Source organism: Polypterus senegalus, chromosome 14 (assembly GCF_016835505.1).
Source record: "Polypterus senegalus isolate Bchr_013 chromosome 14, ASM1683550v1, whole genome shotgun sequence".
NCBI classification, from domain to species: Eukaryota; Metazoa; Chordata; class Cladistia; order Polypteriformes; family Polypteridae; genus Polypterus; species Polypterus senegalus.
In genome coordinates, this window is record NC_053167.1 from 63,446,626 (window position 1) to 63,459,905 (window position 13,280).

General features: G+C 38.4%; 1 protein-coding gene across 1 annotated transcript in view; it reads right to left on the reverse strand.

Annotated features, from left to right (window-relative positions):
- LOC120514392 overlaps nucleotides 1-13,280 on the reverse strand; it is a 92,143-nt gene that overhangs the window by 21,950 nt on the left and 56,913 nt on the right. The window lies entirely within an intron of this gene.

A 13,280-nucleotide genomic window follows, 5' to 3' on the forward strand; every position in this document is an offset into this window, starting at 1 on the left:
GTAAGCATAATATAAAAACATATTAAGAAAAAATTATATTAATCAAATGCTATATGCTATAATAATGACAACACAAAACCTAAATTGAGCATCACCACAAACAAAACACGTACATACAGTATAAGCATTATGAACATCAAGGCAGACATTGGGATGGTCACACATAATGCAAAGCGGAGACACAACAATGACATCTCATTGCGCCCAACGTGCGAGTTCAGTAAAACTTGTTTAGGAGAGTATGGGCCCAAAAATCTTATAGTGTGAGCAAACCATGTAATTGTAATTTAGCTTGTACTCTCTGTTGCTGCAAATATTAATGCAAGCCCAACCACTAATTAGCTGAATCCTGCCTATATTCTACAAACCGGATTCTAAAAAAGTTGGGACACTAAAATAAAAACTGAAAAAAAACTGAATGCAATGATGTGGAGGTGCCAACTTCTAATATTTTATTCAGAATAGAACACAAATCACGGAACAAAAGTTTAAACTGAGAAAATGTATCATTTTAAGGGAAAAATATGTTGATTCAGAATTTCATGGTGTCAACAAATCCCAAAAAAGTTGGGACAAGGCCATTTTCACCACTGTGTGGCATCTCCCCTTCTTCTTACAACACTCAACAGACGTCTGGGGACCGAGGAGACCAGTTTCTCAAGTTTAGAAATAGGAATGCTCTCCCATTCTTGTCTAATACAGGCCTCTAACTGTTCAATCGTCTTAGGCCTTCTTTGTCGCACCTTCCTCTTTATGATGCGCCAAATGTTCTCTATAGGTGAAAGATCTGGACTGCAGACTGGCCATTTCAGTACCCGGATCCTTTTCCTACGCAGCCATGATGTTGTGATTGATGCAGAATGTGGTCTGAAAGAAATGACGTCTGGATGGGAGCATATGTTGTTCTAGAACCTGAATATATTTTTCTGCATTGATGGTGCCTTTCCAGACATGCAAGCTGCCCATGCCACACGCACTCATGCAACCCCATACCATCAGAGATGCAGGCTTCTGAACTGAGCGTTGATAACAACTTGGGTTGTCCTTGTCCTCTTTGGTCCGGATGACATGGCGCCCCAGATTTCCAAAAAGAACTTCGAATCGTGACTCGTCTGACCACAGAACAGTCTTCCATTTTGCCACACTCCATTTTAAATGATCCCTGGCCCAGTGACAACGCCTGAGCTTGTGGATCTTGCTTAGAAATGGATTCTTCTTTGCACTGTAGAGTTTCAGCTGGCAACGGCCGATGGCACGATGGATTATGTTCACTGACAATGGTTTCTGGAAGTATTCCTGAGCCCATTCTGTGATTTCCTTTACAGTAGCATTCCTGTTTGTGGTGCAGTGTCGTTTAAGGGCCCGGAGATCACGGGCATCCAGTATGGTTTTACGGCCTTGACCCTTACGCACAGAGATTGTTCCAGATTCTCTGAATCTTCGGATGATGTTATGCACAGTTGATGATGATAGATGCAAAGTCTTTGCAATTTTTCGCTGGGTAACACCTTTCTGATATTGCTCCACTATCTTTCTGCACAACATTGTGGGAATTGGTGATCCTCTACCCATCTTGGCTTCTGAGAGACACTGCCACTCTGAGAAGCTCTTTTTATACCCAATCATGTTGCCAATTGACCTAATTAGTGTTTATTGGTCTTCCAGCTCAAATTTACTTTTTCCAGCCTCTTATTGCTACTTGTCCCAGCTTTTTTGGGACTTGTTGACACCGTGAAATTTTGAATCAACATATATTTTTCCTTTGAAATGATACATTTACACGGATTAAACGTTTGATCTGTCATCTACGTTCTATTACAAATAAAATATTGACATTTGCCATCTCCACATCATTGTATTCAGTTTTTAGTCACAATTTGTTTAGTGTCCCAACTTTTTTGGAATCTGGTTTGTACAATAATCAATTGGGAGGCAGAGTCTTTTCCAATAATGAAAGTTGCAGGAGTGATTTGATGCAGCTTCTAATATTCTTGCTGTCATTTTTGAAAAACGATGCTCTCTGCTGTCTTTGTAGTTTATCGACATTAAATTTCTCAAGTGGGTATTTGCCCTGCGATAGACTGGTGATAAGCTGCAACACGCCCACAACCCTTCTATGGATGAAGTGGGTGTAGACCATGGATGAAGGGAAGGATGGATTGACTATGCGCACACACACACACACACAAGCACTCGGTTAACATAGTGCTAAGTCACCACCAGCCCTGAAAAAGGCATTGCTAAAAAGGCATCTTTCAATCCGACAAAAGCAAAGGTGTTAAATTCTCTGTGGGTTCACAATTACATCTTTATATAGTTTTAACATTATTTAAATTCACTCAAAAAATCAGGCATGATTCATAGCTCCCCAAGGCCGTACATCCAGAACAGCATGTCTGTTCCTTTTTAAGGATAGGAGATAAACAAGAAAGTGTTGCTTAGAGCATAATGGATTTATGGTAATTATTGCATTAGGTATGACCTTTAAAAGATTTTCAGGAAAAAAAAAAAAACACACCTTGAGATTTATTTTAATATCACAGTAAACCCATTAGTGTGGGCCAGGAACACCCCACCTCCTATCCCTTTAACTCAACTTACAGATATGTAGCTGGTGTGAGACTGCATTCTACCACACTGAACAGAATGTTAAAGTAGCCTGGACACCTATAGCATACATGCTACTCTGACATGCTGTTGAGTATGTGATTCTGACTGCACTCTCAACCTTTGCTTATGCAAGACAGCAGTAACCCTTACCTCTTTGTGTTTGAGGTTTGATTAAGAGTTCCTAAAACCCATACTTTACTTGACAAAACACATTTTGTGCAGTACAGGGAATTTTTCATTCACTGATAGCAAAAATAGGCCAATAATTTTTGTCTTCTTCAACATGGTTTAAAGAAGGCATGGTTGTGGCAGAATCGCTTGTGAATTGTCCCATCTTAATTGTGATACTGCACATAGGAAAACTGAACTTTAATTATTATAATACAAACCCTAAGTAACTACAGCTTAAATTAATTAAGCTTAAAGCATGCAAAGCAAGCTGGACACCTCAAATCTCAGGACTACTTCAGCAAGGAACACATTTACGGGACAGGTATATTTTAGTTGACCGACAGCATAAAGCATTTTGTGTATCTGCAAGCCATTTTCTTTTCTGGTTTAATATTGCAGTGAAATATGTTTAACAGTTTTAGATAAGAATAAAAAGTAGCTATCCAAATTTGAAAATTCATTAAAATAAAAATGAAAGTAGACAGCCGTCTGAGTAGTGCACACTGTTAGTGTAATAGGCCAAGGTGAGTGTTGGCAACAAGTTTTTAATAACTATCAAATGAAAAACAATGAAACAAATAGCACAGCTGCCTAATCTTTGATTTCTAAATGGTAATTATAGTGCATGTCTAAAAATAAAAATGTTGACTTGTTTCCAGAAATTGAAATTTCATTCTAGGGAGGGAGGGAGGCACTTCACTGTTGATGAAGAGTCCTGTATGCTGGAACTGCACAATGATAATTACAGTTTGAATCCAACAAAGCTTCTGAACTGTTGTTTAATTTTCAAACCAAAATCTAAATAGGATTTACTTATATTGAAATCCAGTACAAAGCTGTAAACAAAAATGACACTGGATCTGGATCCTTCTGTCTTATAACAATGTTTGGGATTGTGGCATTTAATCAGTTTTAATGTTTAATAGAATATATGACAGTAGCAGTTTTGCATTTACAGTTTAACTAGTTCATTAAAAAAATTATATATATTGTCAGTAACAATCTAAGAAACCCACATAACAGCACTCTGGAATTTATAATTTAATTATTATTACTTAGCATTGAAAAAGTGATTGGTTTTCAAAAAGTTAAATCTCATCCCAGTGAAGAGGAGCACAACACGCTTTGCAACTGATGATGGGCTCATTTTGTTCATAATGTACAAAATTTCAATTTGAAATCAATAAGGTTGCTGTGCAGTTTCTTTAGATTTTGATAGAAATGTTTTTTTATTTATTTCAAAGATCTGGTTATGCTAAATCTGTTTGGTAAGTATAACCTATTTCATTGCATTTATTCATATAAAATATTCCAAAGCATAGCACTGCTATTTGAGGATATTTGCTAATCTCTCTATTTTAAAAAAAAAAAAAAAAAACAAATCTTGGGAGATGACGTAGACGAGACGTGATCTTCTCGGAAGACACGGACATCCCATGAGACAAGGCAGCGAAACAAAAGGACAGCTGCTGTACAGGTTTTTAAATGATCGACGCACAGTGCAAACAGCAGAACAACAAGCTGATCCAACCGCATCTACATTGGTGTGTTCAGCAACAACACGAGCAGCGTTATACGTCCGGCGAGAAAGACTTAACCATGCCCGGGGCCTGAAACAAAAGACAAAGAGTAGATGACAAAGTACAACATCGTAAAGAATTCAAAAATGTTGGCGCGGTACACATGCACAGCAGGTTAGAGATAATGGAAGTATGAAAATTCCAAGTCTCAAAAAGAGGATAGAAAGATCGCATTAGCACAAACAGAAATTATTACTCTGTGAAATAACAGGAGAGCGAAACAGATCAAATATATTGTTCAGATTTAAACTTTAAGTCTGAGACTTCAAGATCATCTAATTTGTAGTGCCAGCGAGAATTAAAAGATTCCAAAAACATTGTTGCAGTATGAAGTCCCATGAGACGGAGACTTAACATGAGATTCTTTCAAGTCACGCCATATTTACAACTTTTTTCAAACAAGACCAGGGTCATCTAATCTCAGTAGTGTGAATGCTTTTGGCAGGCACACTTCCTGCACACTCAACTCTTATAAATTTTATCAGGACAATAATTTTATACATTCTAGAGGACATGTCAACGACTAAGCGAAGAAGAAAGAGCATGGACAAACATTCGAGAAAGTCATTTTATTTATTAGAGGGAAACAAACGATATTCACTCATAGGCAGTTATACGTTGCATTGTCACGATGCAAGTCCAAACACGGAACCCAAATTCAATGCTATCTTGAAGAAAAGTTCATTCCAAATATTGTTTTAACAAAAGTTTTAAAGTAAAAGTGAAAATAATGCAAATGCAACAATTCCCATGAAAATAATCTCTTTAAAGTGTATATCCGGTAAACCAAACCCGGGGGTGGACGTGCGAAGCAAGCAGGGGTCATAGCCCCCTAGTTAGTTAAAAATGACTTCTTTGAAGTAACTAAATTGGGCTATTAATTGGATATTTTTTGCCCTAGTAGCCTGCTTTTATATTTTTAAAATATGTACATTTTTCTCTTCATAATAACACATCAACTAGATTTTTTTTTTTTTTTAGTACTTTTTGCACCCTTAACACACAGACAGATCTATAACCAAAAATGGGTTTCAGCTTCTTTCTTACCTCTAACCAATGCAGCTTTAGAAAAGGCTTCAGTCAACCCTTATACATATACCATACTGAGCCAATCCAAGGTTACTAATTACCATTGATCACATGCACTTCACTGAATATTCTAAATGGAGTACTCCTAAATATTTTACAGGTATAAAATATATTATATCTTTGCATTTGAATAGTTCATAAAATTCAGATGGAATGGAACAGTGTGAGGTTTTTTTTTTTATGGTGGCTGGAGTGCCAATTCTGCCTCCAACCCCCAAGTTTTTCCCTGCAGGTTGGAGGGCAGACATGCAGGGCTGATAGTCTACCTTAATTAAGATTACAAATGAAAACTAAAACAGATTTTAAAAATTTTAATGACAATTATTCTCAGATTTCATCAAGGCTTTGCTACCATGTCTAATGTTGATTACTAGTACATATGGATTAAATCTGCACTCCACAGTGCAGGGAGAAAAAAGAAAAGAAAAAAAAAAACTTGAAATTGCACCTGGAAGTAACCGGAAGAAATAGACACATGTAGATCAAGAATTTATTTATGTTAATTTGCCATATACTGACTCAAATCCCAATTCTGTTCAAAACAGTCAACTCCAGAGTTATTGTCCCTCATGAAAATGAGTTGCAAATTAATGTACAACATACAATATGAACCTTGCATGCAATGAGTGATATTTTGGGCTTAAATAAAATGTACAAGATTTACCTTTAAACTTTTTTTTTGTTGATCACAAACAAAAACGTTTTAGTAACATGCACTTTTATTTGAAAACATAACCTTTTCAACACTCTCACAATTACAATTTAGTGAATCCTGCCCTGGCAAAAACAGTAGTACTGAGCTGCTTTTTGTAAAGCAGGTTGGAGGACACTTGTAGAAGGATCTTGGACCACTTCTCTTTGCAGAACATCTCAAGTTCAATATTCTTGAAGATGGCAGTCCACAAGTGAAAAAACTCATATATGGAAACTGAGATGGCCATTGTAAATTTTAATTTCTTTGTTGGTTGTGATTTGGGTTTGCGGAAACTACCTTGTTGAAAGGTTTGTCCACAACCACATTTCAACCATCTGGGAGAGGGAGACAGGCTTCGTAGTATGTATCACTCAGTGTTGCCCCAATAAAATATAAAAACAACAATGATTGAGTGTACGGGAGGGTAAACAGTGACCTCTGTCAATAAATGGCATAAAGAATGGTTCCTGCTTTGGGGCTCTGCACCTACAGCTTTAGATGTTTATTTGGAATACCTAAGCTATAATATGACTAAACGTTTGATGATGGATATCAAGAAGAGGAAGAGAGTGCTGACAGAGCCAAGGATCAGATGGTGGAAGCTGAAAAACAAAGACTGTAAAGTGGAGTTCAGAAAGAAGGTAAGACAGGCACTGGCTGGCAGCGAGGAGTTACCAGATAGCTGGACAAATACAGCTGAAGTAGTAAGGGTGCCAGCTAGAAGGGTGCTTGGTGAGACATCTGGAAAGAGAAAGGAGGAAAAGGTAACCTGGTGGTGGAATTGGGAAGAACAGAAGAGTATACAGAGGAAGAGATAGTCGAAGAAGTGGGATAGTCAGAGAGATATAGAAAGTAGACAGGAGTACAAGGAGATATGATGTCAGGAGAAGAGAGAGGTGGCAAAGGCAAAAGGCGTATGAGGAGTTGTATCAGAGGTTGGACACTGAGGGAGAAATGGATCTGTACCAATTGGTTAGACAGAGGGACCGAGCTAGGAAAGAGGTGCAGTAGTTTAGGGCGATAAAGAATAAAGATGGATACTTACTTACAAACAATGAGAGTGTGTTGAACAGATGGAAAGATTACTTTGAGAGGCTGATAAATGGAGAGAGAGAGAGAGAGAGAGACAGACAGACAGACACAAGGTTGAATAATGTGGAGATAGTAAATCAGGAAGTGCAAAAGATTAGCAAGGAGGAAGTAAGGATAGCTATGAAGAGGATGAAGAATGGAAAGGCTGTTGTTCAAAATAATATACCTGTGGAAGCATGGAGGTGTTTAGGAGAGATGGTAGTGAAGTATTTAAACCAGATTGTTAAATTCAATCTTGGAGACTGAGAAAATGCCTGAGGAGTGGAGAAGAAGTGTACTGGTGCAAATTTTTAAGAATAAGCGAGATGTGCAGAGCTGCAGTAAGTAGAGAGGGATAAAATTAATGAACCACAGCCTGAAGTTATGGGAAAGAGTAGTGGAAGCTAGGTTAAGAAGGGAGGTGATGATTAGTGAGCAGCAGTATGGTTTCATGCCAGGAAAGAGCACCACAGATGCGATGTTTGTTCAGAGGGTGTTGATGGAGAAGTACAGCAAAGCCAATAAGGAGTTGCATTGGGTCTTTGTGAACTTAAGAGAAAGAATATGACAAGGTGCCTATAGAGGAGTTATGGTACTGTATAAAGAAGAAGTATGTAAGAATGGTACAGGATATGTACAAGGGAAGTGTAACAGTGGTGAGGTCTGTGGAAGGAGTGACCCATGCATTCACAACAGAGTTAGGATTACATCACAGATCAACTCTGAGCCCTTATTTGCAATGGTGATGGACAGGTTGACAGGCAATATTAGACAAGGGTCCATTGGACTATGCTGCTTGCGCATTACATTGTGATCTGTAGCGAGAGTATGGAGCAGGTCGAGGAGACCCTAAAAAGGAGAAGATATGCTCTACAGAGGAGAGGAATGAAGGTCGGTAGGAGCAACACAAAACATGTGTGAATGAGAGGGATGTCAAATGAATATTGAGGATTTAGGGAGTAGAGTTTAAGAAGGTGGGCAAGTTTAAATACTTGGGATCAACATTACATATTAACGTGGGAGTGTGGAAGAGAGGTGAAAAAGAGAATGCAGACAGGGTGCAGAAGAGTGTAAGGAGGGATTTGTAACAGACAGGTACCAGCAAGAGTGAAAGGGAAGGTCTACAAGATGGTAGTTAGACCAGCTATGTTATACAGTATGGGCTGGAGACAATGCCATTGACCAAAAAAACAGGAGAAACAGCTTGAGGTGGCAGAGTTAAAAGATATTAAGATTTGCATTGGGTGTGAAGAGGATGGACAGGATTAGAGGGTTAGTTCAAGTCTGATGGTTGGGAGACAAAGTCAGAGGGATAATAATGCGTTGGTTTGGACATGTGCAGAGGAGTTAGATTGACTGTACGTATAGGGCTGTGACAACTACCTCTTCCAGAATGTCGACAAAACAAAGGAGATCACGGTCTACTTCAGGAAGGACAAAGGCAAGCACTCTTCACTCCACATCAACAGCTTTGCCGTACAGGCAGTTAGAGGCATCAGGTTCCTAAGTGTACAGATCGGACTGCCTTTTGTGTCAACACCAACTACATCTTCAAAAATGATCAGCAAACTCTTTTCTTCCAAAAGTGGCTAAAGAGCTATCCTTCTACAGTTACACTACTGAAAGTATCCTGACCAGATGCATCACGGTGTAGTTTGGTAATCTGACTTGCCAGGAATGCATGCTCCTTCAAAGGACTGTCCACACTGACACTAAAATTAGGGCCAACATTCTACAACTTCACATTATCTAGTCCACCTGAGGTCTAAGGAGGGTTGAATCCATCATATTCGATACCAGTCACACTGCTCATTCTTCATTTTCACTTGTCCTTTCCAGTAAATTCTACCACACACTGCCTCACCACACATTCCACCCAGGAACAACTTCTAACACTAAGCCAGAAGACCAATGAACTCTCCGTAACATGACCTTACCAGTCACGTACCCACCTGTCGGTTTATTTCTAATTCTATTGCCTAATATATGTGTACTGCCAACTGTAGCTCCCTCCCACCCACCTACTGTTTAATACAATTTGTATGTCTGTACAGTTCTGTTTTGCACTATGTATATTAGGCAATTCTTCTGATACTCTTATGTATTGTATAATTTTATTGCCCAATTCCCTGCACACCACAAAATCAAGACACAACAGTTTCACGATGCTCTCACAGGACAATAAAGATCTAGTCCCTCCTAATAATGCCACTACAGGTAGTCGTCAACTTATGACCAGGTTTGGTTCCAAGAGACCATTCGTAATTAGATCTTTACGGAAGGAGGGCCAGTATATATATTCAAATCTGACCGCATGCATGGCACTGTATGGTAAGTCTCTTAAGTCATATTGCTTGTTTTATATCCTTTATCATCATCATTCTAAGAACATTGCATAGATTCTATTTTTTTTAATACATTATTTTCTATCTTGTTTCATTATTACTGTTGCTCGGCATGGGTGCCGAACCTTTAACAGCTGCACAAATTCTCTCTTTGTGTTATATTACATCAGTGTTTGCCTCTCCCAATATTTGTTGTGTTAACTGTGAGAGAAGGAATTGTACCAGCAGAGTTTGAGTGTTCATGTTCTCTGTTTTAACATTTCAGCCTGTTAATAATAAACATTAACAGATAAAGGAGTTCATTGTGGTTGCATTATCCCTTTGTGGCAGATGGTACAAAGCAGCACATAACCTTATGTTCTTGAAAAAAATTAATTCATGTGCCACAACACCTAAAGTTTAACCCAACAACTACTTCTTCATCTCTTCCCACTTCTATGTTGGATCAGTGTGCTTGATAAACCTTCTCAGTATAACTTGGTCTTCCACCTCTTCCTCAGTTAAACTCTTTACCTGCAGATGTTTCTCTTTATTCATCCACCTCTGCTTTGACCTGCCTCACTTTCTCTTCCCCTATACTTCGATTCCCATCACTCTTTCAACTACATATTAACTGCCCCCTGTCATCACAGGTCCATACATCTTCAACTTACTTTTATTTACTTTGTTACAGCTCTCTCCCACTATGCTGCATCTCTAAATGCCTCATTTCCTATTCTGTCCTTTTCATAACTCTATACATCCATCGACATTCTCATTTCTGCCTCATCTCCGGAGATCCCTTTACTGCCCTTGTGTCAGCTCAATACATCATTGGTGGTCTTACCAATGACTTAAAAACATTAGCTTTAACCGTTGCTTTAATTCTACTGTCACACAATACTCCTGATGCCTTCTTCCAATTATTCCAGTCACACTGCACTCTATGGGATGTCTACAGTATGCATCTAATTTTCTATCTTGGACTACCATTGGTCAAAGATACTTAAATGTATCCACTCTTGTCAACAGATCTTCCTACAGGCTAACTTCTGAATCCTGATCATCATTAAACCTCAGATATTCTGTTGTTTTTTTTTCCTATTTATCATTAACCCTCCATCTTCCAAAGCCCTTTTAAATCCTTCCAACTTCCTCTCCACTACGTCTTTTCTGGTGCTACACAGCTCAAACTCATCGACAAAAAATCCTGCAACTGGGGATTAGTCTTAATGCCATGATCAAATCATCCATAACCAGATCAAAGAAATAAGGACTTATGGGACAGCTCTGGTGCAGATCTACGCTAACTAGGATTCTCTTCTGTTACCCCAAGACTGCTTTAAAACGGAGTCCTCAATCCTTCATAAATATAATGGACAATCTTCACATTCTTTGTACTCCATTCTCTCTCATAATGACCGCTTGATGTGGCACTATATCATAAGCCTCCAAATCAATAAAACCCATATGCAAACCTTTGTTTTTCTCAATGCTTTTACATGAGCCATCTTAAAACAAATACTACATTAGTTGTTCTTCTCCCTGGAATAAAACTGCTCCTCTTTCAAGGTGGTCTGTTAAGCTCACAAGAACATTGGATTACTTTTAGTACTGTATGTTCAGACCCAGATGTAAACCTGGCCACAATGCAAATATTTTATGAAAGCTGTAGCACTTCCAGCACCCTGTATGAAATGAAAATATTTAATATAAGCTTTTAGGACTGACGAAATATTGCAGGTAATAAGACGTTATTTTTGCATTGTTATTAGCCATTTAGACACCTTTGGCTGTCATCATACAGCCAGAGAGATATCCATAATACAGCATATGCAACAAGAGTAAACATCTATGGTACATGAAAAGGCACATCAGTATTGTTTTTCCTCACTAAATGATTTCATTCCCTCGTGAGAATTCATCTGATCAACTGCATACCTACAAGACATACAGAGTCTAGCAAGTTACAGTTGGATTTGCTCCATGTTGTAGATATCAGTTGTGTTTCAACAAGTATATGGTATGGTGATTATCTAGTGTCTGTTTTACTAGACTAGCATCATGTGTATTCATGTACAAGTAAGGGTACCCTGTGCTGCCCAGCTTAAAGTGGAGATGTGGAAAATACATTGAGAATCCCAAGGGGAAAGTTTTGGAATGAAACACAGCCTATGGTCTATGGGGAATCTGTGCAATATTTGACACATAAGTTCAGTGGTGAGGATTTGCGCACAGAACAAATACACATTCAGCTTTATATTGAATAGCCATAGTTCCCAACATTGCCGGGTATATTTGGGTAATAGGATAAGTGAAGAAAGCAAAAATGGGTTTTTGAAAATGTTGAACCTTTGTTCACTGCTGCCTGAACAGGAAGGGTCCCATCTACACTACCTCCCTGGTAACTTCTCTGCTCTCACTAATCGAAAATTTGCTCCTTTTGTGTACAATTGGATTCCATTATTGTTCTAACTGCTTTCTGGGTTGGAACCATAAGTACTACTTTTTTGTATATCGTAGTTTACTGGGGTTTCACAAATGGACATTTACTCCCATAACAGTAAACTCGATGAATTGTTGAATAAATTAATCACTGATAAGGCACGTAAGCTGGACAAATCTACAGATTTTTGTGTTTTTCCTTCTACTGAACTCATATTCATGATGAAACTTTTGACATTCCTTAGATTATTTATGGCGAGCTTAGTTAATTGCATTCATTATACAGTTGTTTTGGAGTAAAGCATGTTTTTTGTGGTTTTGACCCTCCCATTACAAGATTCTTAAAACTCCATGAAGCCTATTTTAAATTGTACAAACTATAAAAACATGTCCTTCGATGGACTGGCGTCCTGTCCAGGGTTTGTTCCTGCCTTGCGCCCTATGCTAGCTGGTACAGCCAACCCCCACAACCCTGTTTAGGACTAAGCAGGTTAGAAAATGACTGACCAGCAATAACAAATACAAACATTCTTAAAAGTAGATAGGGTTCTTTTTTTTTTCTTCTTTAAAGCTCAATTTTTGTGTTGGTCTCCATTACACCACAACCAACACACCATTGCTGATTCTACTAAATTATCGATGTGGCATGTAACTATCACTCTAAGTAGGGTCAGACCTAAAAATACAAATCGACTGAACGGCTTTAACAGAACACGACGTTTTTGGTTTTACATTCCCACATCAAGTACAACACCGACTCTTATTGAAATGTTTGAATGGCTTTAAAGTTCACATTTTAAGTGCATGGACAACTTCATTAGTTCAGATATCTGACAGTGATGCATTTTTTGCTCCCTTTCACCATGCCAACAACTACCACTCCAAATGAAATTACTGAAGCACTAGGGTGTTACCGTACCGTGTTAGCCACTATGGATGTAGTGAGAAGTCAAACAAAATGACACATTTTATTAGTGAACTAAAAAGATTACAATATGCAAGCTTTCGAGGCAACTCGGGGCCCTTCTTCAGGCAAGATGCCTCAAAAGCTTGAATGAAATTACTGGACTTTATGTTGATTCAGTTTTGCAGTTTTTGGGGTGCCCTCCCCAATTCAATTTTCTAAAACACTGTATAGCCTATTATATTAATTTGGAAAAAACAACAACTGCTAACTAAAATTTTGTGAAGATCAGTTTAGCCATTTTTGCATGGGTGGAGAACAGACAGACAGGCAGGCAGGCAAACAGAAGAGATGCAACCTGAGGGTTGAAATGAGGTCCTTAGTATGCAAAA